We start from the raw sequence: 11,585 nt of genomic DNA, 5'->3' as shown, positions 1-11,585 counted from the left end.
GACGATGAGAGAGCTGTATACACTCATTTGCCAGAACCTCTCTACCCTTGCCCCTTTTTATCATATGTACAGTGAAGAAATGGAAAGAACAGCAGAATGATAATAAAATACCTGAGTTCTTACTTAAGGAACACACCTGGTATAGGATGGAGTCAGGACTATAATTTAGATCTTCTAACTCCCAGCCCAGTGTAATTTCTGCTACATTACAAAGCAGCATGCAAAGTTACCAGAAGGAAAAATCACACTGCCATTCTCACTTTTCCAGAGGAGAAAACTAAATACCAGATGATTTAAAAGATCATTATTTTACAGTCTTTGTTAGGGAGTTTGGGGAGACTGGGAATGACGACAACACAAAGCTTTTAGAGATTTTGTATTTCTTCCAACTTGGACTTAATTTTTTCCTTTCATTTCCTCTTCATTAATGCTACTATTTGAGACAAGATGTGGAGACTATCAGTCAGTGGGATAATTTAGGCACAAGCACCTAGAATATTTACTGTTTCTAAAAGATCAACATGTTAACCTATCATCTGTGGGCCTGGTGGGAGGCACATTGGTCATAAGTTATAGATAGCTACATTCATTAAGAACAAAATGATGATTACTTTGGAAAGCCAATGAGCCACATTTCGATTAGCTTAATAATTTAACTTCTAAATGTTTTTAGCCTTTAAGAAAAAACAGCAAAATTCTTGCTTGAGTCAACCAAAAACAGTATGGTTACAAATTTCGCCAAAAATACAAAAATGTCTCTTTTTTCTTTCTATAATTATTGGGAAAAAAACCCAACCCCCATTTTGATCCATTTTTTTTGAGTCTAATGATCAGCCTAGTTAGGTTTTGGTTCCAAGAAACAATATCATTTAGAGTGGTCCCCAGTGGGGTTTACAAACAACATACCCACCTCTAGCATACAGTTTAAACTTTGGAACTGATAATTATGTCCCAAATCTCTGGAATTAAAATTATCTGATCAGTGTTGTAGAAGGCACCATGACTTTTCAAAATAAGTCCTAGTTAGGCAGGAGACTGACTTTAATCAGCAGAGCAATGGTGTTTTTTTTGCGCTTTCCTAAGATACTAGTCACTTGTCAATGGAATAGAGTATAACTGGGCTAAACATTTAATGTTCTCCCTCATACATCAATGGATTCAATTTCAAAGGCATTTTTTAGTCTTCCTAAGTGGAGACAAATGTGTGTGTGTGTGTGTGTGTGTGTGTGTGTGTGTGTGTGTGTGCGCGCTGAGAGAGAGACTATAAGGAAAGAGACTATATAGAGAGACTATAAAGAAAATCGGCGGAGCAAGATGGCCGAATAGGAACAGCTCCAGTCTCCAACTCCCAGCGCGAGCAACACAGAAGACCGGTGATTTCTGCATTTTCAACTGAGGTACTGGGTTCATCTCACTGGGGAGTGCCGGAAGATCGGTGCTGGTCAGCTGCTGCAGCCCGACCAGCGAGAGCTGAAGCAGGGTGAGGCATCGCCTCACCTGGGAAGCGCAAGGGGGAAGGGAATCCCTTTTCCTAGCCAGGGGAACTGAGACACACAACACCTGGAAAATCGGGTAACTCCCACCCCAATACTGTGCTTTAAGCAAGCAGGCACACGAGGAGATTATATCCCACACCTGGCCGGAAGGGTCCCATGCCCACGGAGCCTCCCTCATTGCTAGCACAGCAGTCTGTGATCTACCGGCAAGGCAGCAGCGAGGCTGGGGAAGGGGCGCCCACCATTGCTGAGGCTTAAGTAGGTAAACAAAGCTGCTGGGAAGCTCGAACTGGGTGGAGCTCACAGCAGCTCAAGGAAACCTGCCTGTCTCTGTAGACTCCACCTCTGGGGACAGGGCACAGTAAACAATAACAAAAGCAGCAGAAACCTCTGCAGATGCAAACGACTCTGTCTGACAGCTTTGAAGAGAGCAGTGGATCTCCCAACACGGAGGTTGAGATCTGAGAAGGGACAGACTGCCAGCTCAAGTGGGTCCCTGACCCGTGAGCAGCCTAACTGGGAGACATCCCCCACTAGGGGCAGTCTGACACCCCACACCTCGCAGGGTGGAGTACACCCCTGAGAGGAAGCTTCCAAAGCAAGAATCAGACAGGTACACTCGCTGTTCAGAAATATTCTATCTTCTGCAGCCTCTGCTGCTGATACCCAGGCAAACAGGGTCTGGAGTGGACCTCAAGCAATCTCCAACAGACCTACAGCTGAGGGTCCTGACTGTTAGAAGGAAAACTGTCAAACAGGAAGGACACCTACACCAAAACCCCATCAGTACGTCACCATCATCAAAGACCAGAGGCAGATAAAACCACAAAGATGGGGAAAAAGCAGGGCAGAAAAGCTGGAAATTCAAAAAATAAGAGCGCATCTCCCCCGGCAAAGGAGCGCAGCTCATCGCCAGCAACGGATCAAAGCTGGACGGAGAATGACTTTGACGAGATGAGAGAAGAAGGCTTCAGTCCATCAAACTTCTCAGAGCTAAAGGAGGAATTACGTACCCAGTGCAAAGAAACTAAAAATCTTGAAAAAAAAGTGGAAGAATTGATGGCTAGAGTAATTAATGCAGAGAAGGTCATAAACGAAATGAAAGAGATGAAAACCATGACATGAGAAATACGTGACAAATGCACAAGCTTCAGTAACCGACTCGATCAACTGGAAGAAAGAGTATCAGCGATTGAGGATCAAATGAATGAAAAGCAGCGAGAAGAAAAACCAAAAGAAAAAAGAAGAAAAAGAAATGAACAAAGACTGCAAGAAGTATGGGATTATGTAAAAAGACCAAATCTACGTCTGATTGGGGTCCCTGAAAGTGAGGGGGAAAATGGAACCACGTTGGAAAACACTCTTCAGGATATCATCCAGGAGAACTTCCCCAACCTAGTAGGGCAGGCCAACATTCAAATCCAGGAAATACAGAGAACGCCACAAAGATACTCCTCGAGAAGAGCAACTCCAAGACACATAATTGCCAGATTCACCAAAGTTGAAATGAAGGAAAAAATCTTAAGGGCAGCCAGAGAGAAAGCTCGGGTTACCCACAAAGGGAAGCCCATCAGACTAACAGCAGATCTCTCGGCAGAAACTCTCCAAGCCAGAAGAGAGTGGGGGCCAATAATCAACATTCTGAAAGAAAAGAATTTTGAACCCAGAATTTCATATCCAGCCAAATTAAGTTTCATAAGTGAAGGAGAAATAAAATCCTTTACAGATAAGCAAATCGTTAGAGATTTTGTCACCACTAGGCCTGCCTTACAAGAGACCCTGAAGGAAGCACTAAACATGGAAAGGAACAACCGGTAACAGCCATTGCAAAAACATGCCAAAATGTAAAGACCATCGAGGCTAGGAAGAAACTGCATCAACTAACGAGCAAAATAACCAGTTAATATCATAATGGCAGGATCAAGTTCACACATAACAATATTAACCTTAAATGTAAATGGACTAATTTACATTACTCCAATTAAAAGACACAGACTGGCAAACTGGATAAAGAGTCAAGACCCATCAGTCTGCTATATTCAGGAGACCCATCTCACATGCAGAGACATACATAGGCTCAAAATAAAGGGATGGAGGAAGATTTACCAAGCAAATGGAGAACAAAAAACAACAGGGGTTGCAATAGTAGTCTCTGATAAAACAGACTTTAAACCATCAAAGATCAAAAGAGACAAAGAAGGCCATTACATAATGGTAAAGGGATCAATTCAACAGGAAGAGCTAACTATCCTAAATATATATGCACCCAATACAGGAGCACCCAGATTCATCAAGCAAGTCCTTAGAGACTTACAAAGAGACTTAGACTCCCATACAATAATAATGGGAGACTTCAACACTCCACTGTCAACATTAGACAGATCAACGAGACAGAAAGTTAACAAGGATATCCAGGAATTGAACTCATCTCTGCAGCAAGCAGACCTAATAGACATCTATAGAACTCTCCACCCCAAATCAACAGAATATACATTCTTCTCAGCACCACATCGTACTTACTCCAAAATTGACCACACAATTGGAAGTAAAGCACTCCTCAGTAAATGTACAAGAACAGAAATTATAACAAACTGTCTCTCAGACCACAGTGCAATCAAACTAGAACTCAGGACTAAGAAACTCAATAAAAACTGCTCAACTATAATGGAAACTGCTCCTGAATGACTACTGGGTACATAACGAAATGAAGGCAGAAATAAAGATGTTCTTTGAAACCAATGAGAACAAAGATACAACATACCAGAATCTCTGGGACACATTTAAAGCAGTGTGTAGAGGGAAATTTATAGCACTAAATGCCCACAAGAGAAAGCAGGAAAGATCTAAAATTGACACTCTAACATCACAATTAAAAGAACTAGAGAAGCAAGAGCAAACACATTCGAAAGCTAGCAGAAGGCAAGAAATAACTAAGATCAGAGCAGAACTGAAGGAGATAGAGACACAAAAAACCCTCCAAAAAATCAGTGAATCCAGGAGTTGGTTTTTTGAAAAGATCAACATAATTGACAGACTGCTAGCAAGACTAATAAAGAAGAAAAGAGAGAAGAATCAAATAGACGCAATAAAAAATGATAAAGGGGATATCACCACCGACCCCACAGAAATACAAACTACCATCAGAGAATACTATAAACACCTCTAAGCAAATAAACTGGAAAATCTAGAAGAAATGGATAATTTCCTGGACACTTACACTCTTCCAAGACTAAACCAGGAAGAAGTTGAATCCCTGAATAGACCAATATCAGGCTCTGAAATTGAGGCAATAATTAATAGCCTACCAACCAAAAAAAGTCCAGGACCAGATGGATTCACAGCTGAATTCTACCAGAGGTACAAGGAGGAGCTGGTACCATTCCTTCTGAAACTATTCCAATCAATAGAAAAAGAGGGAATCCTCCCTAACTCATTTTATGAGGCCAACATCATCCTCATACCAAAGCCTGGCAGAGACACAACAAAAAAAGAGAATTTTAGACCAATATCCCTGATGAACATCGATGCAAAAATCCTCAATAAAATACTGGCAAACCGGATTCAGCAACACATCAAAAAGCTTATCCAACATGATCAAGTGGGCTTCATCCCTGGGATGCAAGGCTGGTTCAACATTCGCAAATCAATAAACATAATCCAGCATATAAATAGAACCAAAGACAAGAACCACATGATTATCTCAATAGATGCAGAAAAGGCTTTTGACAAAATTCAACAGCCCTTCGTGCTAAAAACGCTCAATAAATTCGGTATTGATGGAACGTACCTCAAAATAATAAGAGCTATTTATGACAAACCCACAGCCAATATCATACTGAATGGGCAAAAACTGGAAAAATTCCCTTTGAAAACTGGCACAAGACAGGGATGCCCTCTCTCACCACTCCTATTCAACATAGTGTTGGAAGTTCTGGCTAGGGCAATCAGGCAAGAGAAAGAAATCAAGCGTATTCAGTTAGGAAAAGAAGAAGTCAAATTGTCCCTCTTTGCAGATGACATGATTGTATATTTAGAAAACCCCATTGTCTGAGCCCCAAATCTCCTTAAGCTGATAAGCAACTTCAGCAAAGTCTCAGGATACAAAATTAATGTGCAAAAATTACAAGCATTCTTATACACCAGTAACAGACAAACAGAGAGCCACATCATGAATGAACTTCCATTCACAATTGCTTCAAAGAGAATAAAATACCTAGGAATCCAACTTACAAGGGATGTAAAGGACCTCTTCAAGGAGAACTACAAACCACTGCTCAGTGAAATAAAAGAGGACACAAACAAATGGAAGAACATACCATGCTCATGGATAGGAAGAATCAATATCGTGAAAATGGCCATACTGCCCAAGGTAATTTATAGATTCAATGCCATCCCCATCAAGCTACCAATGAGTTTCTTCACAGAATTGGAAAAAACTGCTTTAAAGTTCATATGGAACCAAAAAAGAGCCCGCATCTCCAAGACAATCCTAAGTCAAAAGAACAAAGCTGGAGGCATCACGCTACCTGACTTCAAACTATACTACAAGGCTACAGTAACCAAAACAGCATGGTACTGGTACCAAAACAGAGATATAGACCAATGGAACAGAACAGAGTCCTCAGAAATAATACCACACATCTACAGCCATCTGATCTTTGACAAACCTGAGAGAAACAAGAAATGGGGAAAGGATTCCCTATTTAATAAATGGTGCTGGGGAAAATTGGCTAGCCATAAGTAGAAAGCTGAAACTGGATCTTTTCCTTACTCCTTATATGAAAATTAATTCAAGATGGATTAGAGACTTAAATGTTAGACCTAATACCATAAAAATCCTAGAGGAAAACCTAGGTAGTACCATTCAGGACATAGGCATGGGCAAAGACTTCATGTCTAAAACACCAAAAGCAACGGCATCAAAAGCCAAAATTGACAAATGGGATCTCATTAAATTAAAGAGCTTCTGCACAGCAAAAGAAACTACCATCAGAGTGAACAGGCAACCTACAGAATGGGAGAAAATTTTTGCAATCTACTCATCTGACAAAGGGCTAATATCCAGAACCTACAAAGAACTCAAACAAATTTACAAGAAAAAAACAACCCCATCAAAAAGTGGGCAAAGGATATGAACAGACATTTCTCAAAAGAAGACATTCATACAGCCAACACACACATGAAAAAATGCTCATCATCACTGGCCATCAGAGAAATGCAAATCAAAACCACAATGAGATACCATCTCACACCAGTTAGAATGGTGATCATTAAAAAGTCAGGAAACAACAGGTGCTGGAGAGGATGTGGAGAAACGGAACACTTTTACACTGTTGGTGGGATTGTAAACTAGTTCAACCATTATGGAAAACAGTATGGCGATTCCTCAAGGATCTAGAACTAGATGTACCATATGACCCAGCCATCCCATTACTGGGTATATACCCAAAGGATTATAAATTATGCTGCTATAAAGACACATGCACACGTATGTTTATTGCGGCACTATTCACAATAGCAAAGACTTGAAATCAACCCAAATGTCCGTCAGTGACAGACTGGATTAAGAACATGTGGCACATATACACCATGGAATACTATGCAGCCATAAAAAAGGATGAGTTTGTGTCCTTTGTAGGGACATGGATGCAGCTGGAAACCATCATTCTCAGCAAACTATCACAAGAACAGAAAACCAAACACCGCATGTTCTCACTCACAGGTGGGAACTGAACAATGAGATCACTTGGACTCAGGAAGGGGAACATCACACACCGGGGCCTATCATGGGGAGCGGGGAGGGGGGAGGGATTGCATTGGGAGTTATACCTGATGTAAATGACGAGTTGATGGGTGCTGACGAGTTGATGGGTGCAGCACAGCAACATGGCACAAGTATACATATGTAACAAACCTGCACGTTATGCACATGTACCCTAGAACTTAAAGTATAATAATAATAAATAAATTTAAAAAAAAAAGAAAATCAAATGCAAGTAATTGAGCAGCAGGGTGTATTACAAAAATGAAACAGCATGAAATCTAAGACGCCTTATAATTTGCTATCATGGTGGGGATGAATAACCACTCTTCTCTGCCTTAGTGAGAGCTTCAGGTGGTATGAGAAGAACCAGGTCTATACTGGGGGAGCCTTATTTGGCTTCAGCAATCAACAACCTGTGGTCAAAGATTGGCTGAGAGGAAGAATTTTAGTGATTATGAGGTATAGCAGACTCTGCTGGTTCCTCCTTCAGACCACATTGCATCCAATTTCCCAATCTGGTGTGCCCACCCTCTAGTTTCTGCATTTTTTTGTGGCTAATTGCTTGAATTTGAAGACTTCCTTTGGACACTTAAACCACTTGCCAATGATACAGCTGGAAGTGACATGGTGCTTTATGCTGGGTGGGGCAGTAGCCAATGACTGGCTAGTATGGGAACACAAAAGTCCAGTTTCTTTGCTTGAGGTAAGATAATAAACTGTAAGGTGGAATATATGCTCTAGAGCTGATCAGTCCAGTACTTGTGGCTACTAAAATTTAAATCATTTAAAATTAAATAACATTAAATGTTGCAATAGTCAATTGTATTAGCCACATTTCAAGTGCTCATTAGCCACATATGGCTTGTGGTTACATATTGAACAGTACAGATGTAGAACATTGTCATCATCACTCAAAGTTATATTGGACAAAGCTTCCCTGGAGCTCCCTGAAGGAACAGACTAAGGTTTGAGACTTCCTCTGTAATTGAAACCTTGTTTAGCAACTTTCCCTTTATGTGGCCTGCCTCCTTTACCCCCATATTGTTTTCTGGTAGGTATGTTTTCTTTACAGATCTTTTGCACCAAAATCCTTGATTCAAGATCAGTTTTTGGGAAAGTGCTGCCTGACTCAAGAGAAGTCACCTGAAAGAAATTTCAGTTTTTGTATTTCTATTCCTGAGTGTTAAATGCCAAAATATGCTTTCATTATTCCTGATTTTCTTATCTTACTTCCTTCAAGATAACTCACTTAATTGTATTTCCAACAAAACTGTATTTAAAACAAGAAGCAGAGTTGTAATTCATGGCTGGCTCTTAGGTGAGAACATAGTGCTCTGTGAATTATAATGCACTGACTTCAGGACTCCAAGAGATTTGCTATACCTAGAACCTTGTGTGTGCATATATAATAGACATCAAATGTGTTTTCTTTGTTTTCTGAGAAGAGAGATTGTTGACTAGTTGCAGGATAACTATACAGGTCTAGCTGTGAGTTAGGCTTTCACACGATTTCCTTTAAATTACCTGTAGTTAATTGTTTAGTTCCTTAATGTTCTATGTCTTTTTTAACCATGTAGCTAGTCTAACCTCTTTTTCTATTACACATGCACAAACTGAACTAATAGGCCAAATACACTCAGTTGTTGACATCATTGTCATCATAATCATCATCAACCATTTATTGAATCAGGGCAATATGCTAAGGTTTTTACAGGCATTATTTTATTCAACACTCATAACAAGCCTAGAAGCTGGTGCCATTGTTATTACTCTCATTCTATAGATAAACAGAGTAAGGCATATATTGAAGACCTGCAGTAATCAGATAGGACACAACTTAATTCCTTCCCACTATGATCCCAATCCATCAGTTTGCCAGGTCAGTGGGAGTGGGGGAGAATCGTGATTTTCAACCAATACTACTTGCTCATATTTCAGTTTGTGTCCTTTTTGGCCTACTAGTGCATAGCCAATAGTAGTGGAGGAGATCAAGCACTTTAGTGAGAATAAGGCCAATATCTCTTTTTTCTCAAATTGCTTGCCTTATGCTAACCTGGAAAGTAAACATCAACAGATTTGGCTTCATTACTTAAAAATAGATATATAGCATTTCCTTTGCCTGAATTCCAAAGAGCTGTTATTACTGTTTTAAAATTGAGCTAATTAATACAATACGACTCTGTAATTAGATCTCCTTTGCCCTAGATATTGGCCAGGCATTGCGAGCTTATTCTAGAGAATGTTCTTCACAGCGTTAGGAGACTAATGAGTCTCATTCACTCCTAGCTTGGGCCACATGTGAACTAGTGACCCAGAGGTGGATGGCTCAGAGGCCCATTACCAGCACCCACAGCCATCTATTGTGACAAGAGTTTTGACGGATCCAGCTTAATGCTGCCCAGATATTATCTCTGAATCCTAAGCAAAAGACAAACTGCCGCTACAAGGCAGACATAAAAGTCTCTTGCTGAGATTTGTCGAAAATGCTGTCATTTTAATTAACATTTCCAAACAATAATAATCATTATTCAGTGCTGCAAAGCCAGCCACACACCAAATGCTAAATTTCTGAGTGTTTTAAAGCAAGAAAACACTCTTCCAGTAAATGGAAAGGAAATTTGGTTTGTAGTTTCTAGACTGGGAATATCAAATCAAAGTGGGGTTTTTTCTTCATTTTTAAAAATAAAACCTTTGTAACTTATTCTGACGTCATTCTTCCTTTGCTAATTTACTCTCTGACATGCAATACTTTTGCAATAATTCTTAAAGTGGCTAAAAATTGTATTTTTAAAATGGATCTTAAGATCTTGGGCTTTATGGTCTACAAAAATTAAAGGTAAGTAGAAGTGCTTTGGAACTTGGAACACAAAGAAATACAATCAATTTGTATAAGAGATTAAGTTTTTTTCATGCCAAAGAATGTAGGTAACAACTTCACCACTTCCATTCATCAGTCTATCTTCCCATTCCTAGAGTTTCCATACCACTGAATTATCTCACAGATTGATAACCTTGTCTCTTGCTGTTCATCCCAGCAAAGAAGACAGTGCTTGGGAACAGAAAGCAAAATGCTCTGACCTCACAGTTGGTCTTTGTTTTAAATCTGGGTTATTTGTTCCTAGTTCTCTCTCCCATCTGTCTTGCTTAATCCTCACTAATCAGCCATGGGTCTTGATGCCATCCAATCAAGTCTCAGCCTCACTGAGCTCTCATGAGCTTGTTCTGATTCAGGCAGTGCAATTTCAGACCCATCAGCCAATGGGGTCAAAATCTTAAAAAGAGCTTGCATTTACTTATCTCTTTGCATGTGTGAGGCAATTCTCTAAATCTTTCATTCATTTGATCTTCCAGCAACCCTGTGAGCACATATTATTATCATCATCATCCTGATTTTACAGAGAAGGCGACTGAGGCACAGAGAGGTTAAGTAACTGACCCAGAGTCAGGATCTAAACCCAGGTAGTCTGGCCATGCATCCAAGTCTCTCAACCCCTACTTTGCACTTCCCTTCCAGTTAGTCATAGGTATGTGCATCTGGTCATTCCTGGGACTGACTTTGATCACCTTGCTACCCCAAGCAGATCTCAGATTTTCTTTGAAAATCTCTAGGTGGAGCTAAGTTTTGCATCTGTGTTTTACTGTGATTTTTAGACCTTCACAGGTACTTGGAGTCTTGTCGTGTGTCCTGAATTTCAGCCACTTGACAATTTTTTTAAAAGCTCTACTTGTTTCTCACTATTCTCTAAGGCAAGAGGATTTTGCAGAATTCCAACTGTCCCTCAGTAGCTGACTTGGACCTTGTTTTAAATAGATTGATCACCTAGCACTTTGCCTATCTGTATTTAATATGACATTATTAGTTGAATGGTTTCCAACCATCTCTCTTGAGTCAATCTACTGTGCTCCATTTCTACCTTTGCATATTGTGTAAGCCACCGTCTTTTCTCACTGGAATGACTGCATTAGATTCCCAATGGGTCTCTGGGATTAACCTCTCACCTCTCACCTCTCTAATCCATTCTCCACGCTGCAGCCAGTGAAGTCTATTGAATAAGAAAAACTGGTCATTTTCATGATTAAAACTTTCATAGCTTCCCATGACCCTTAGGATCAAACCCTAAATCTCTGACATGGGTGGTGAGGCCTTTCCTGACAGGAATCGAGCTTTACTTCAATACACTCCATCACTATGCCATGCATCTTCCCATTACAGAAATTTCACACAAATTCCTTCTGCCTTGAACCATCTTCTGATGATGTAAATGGCTGACTTATCCTTCAGGTCTTTGCTTAACATTTACTTCTCAAGAGAATTCTCCCCTATG

The sequence above is a fragment of the Macaca mulatta genome, chromosome 16 (genome assembly GCF_049350105.2).
Source record: "Macaca mulatta isolate MMU2019108-1 chromosome 16, T2T-MMU8v2.0, whole genome shotgun sequence".
In the NCBI taxonomy this organism is placed as follows: domain Eukaryota; kingdom Metazoa; phylum Chordata; class Mammalia; order Primates; family Cercopithecidae; genus Macaca; species Macaca mulatta.
The sequence above is the reverse complement of the archived record's forward strand: the minus strand, read 5'-3'. Positions refer to the sequence as shown.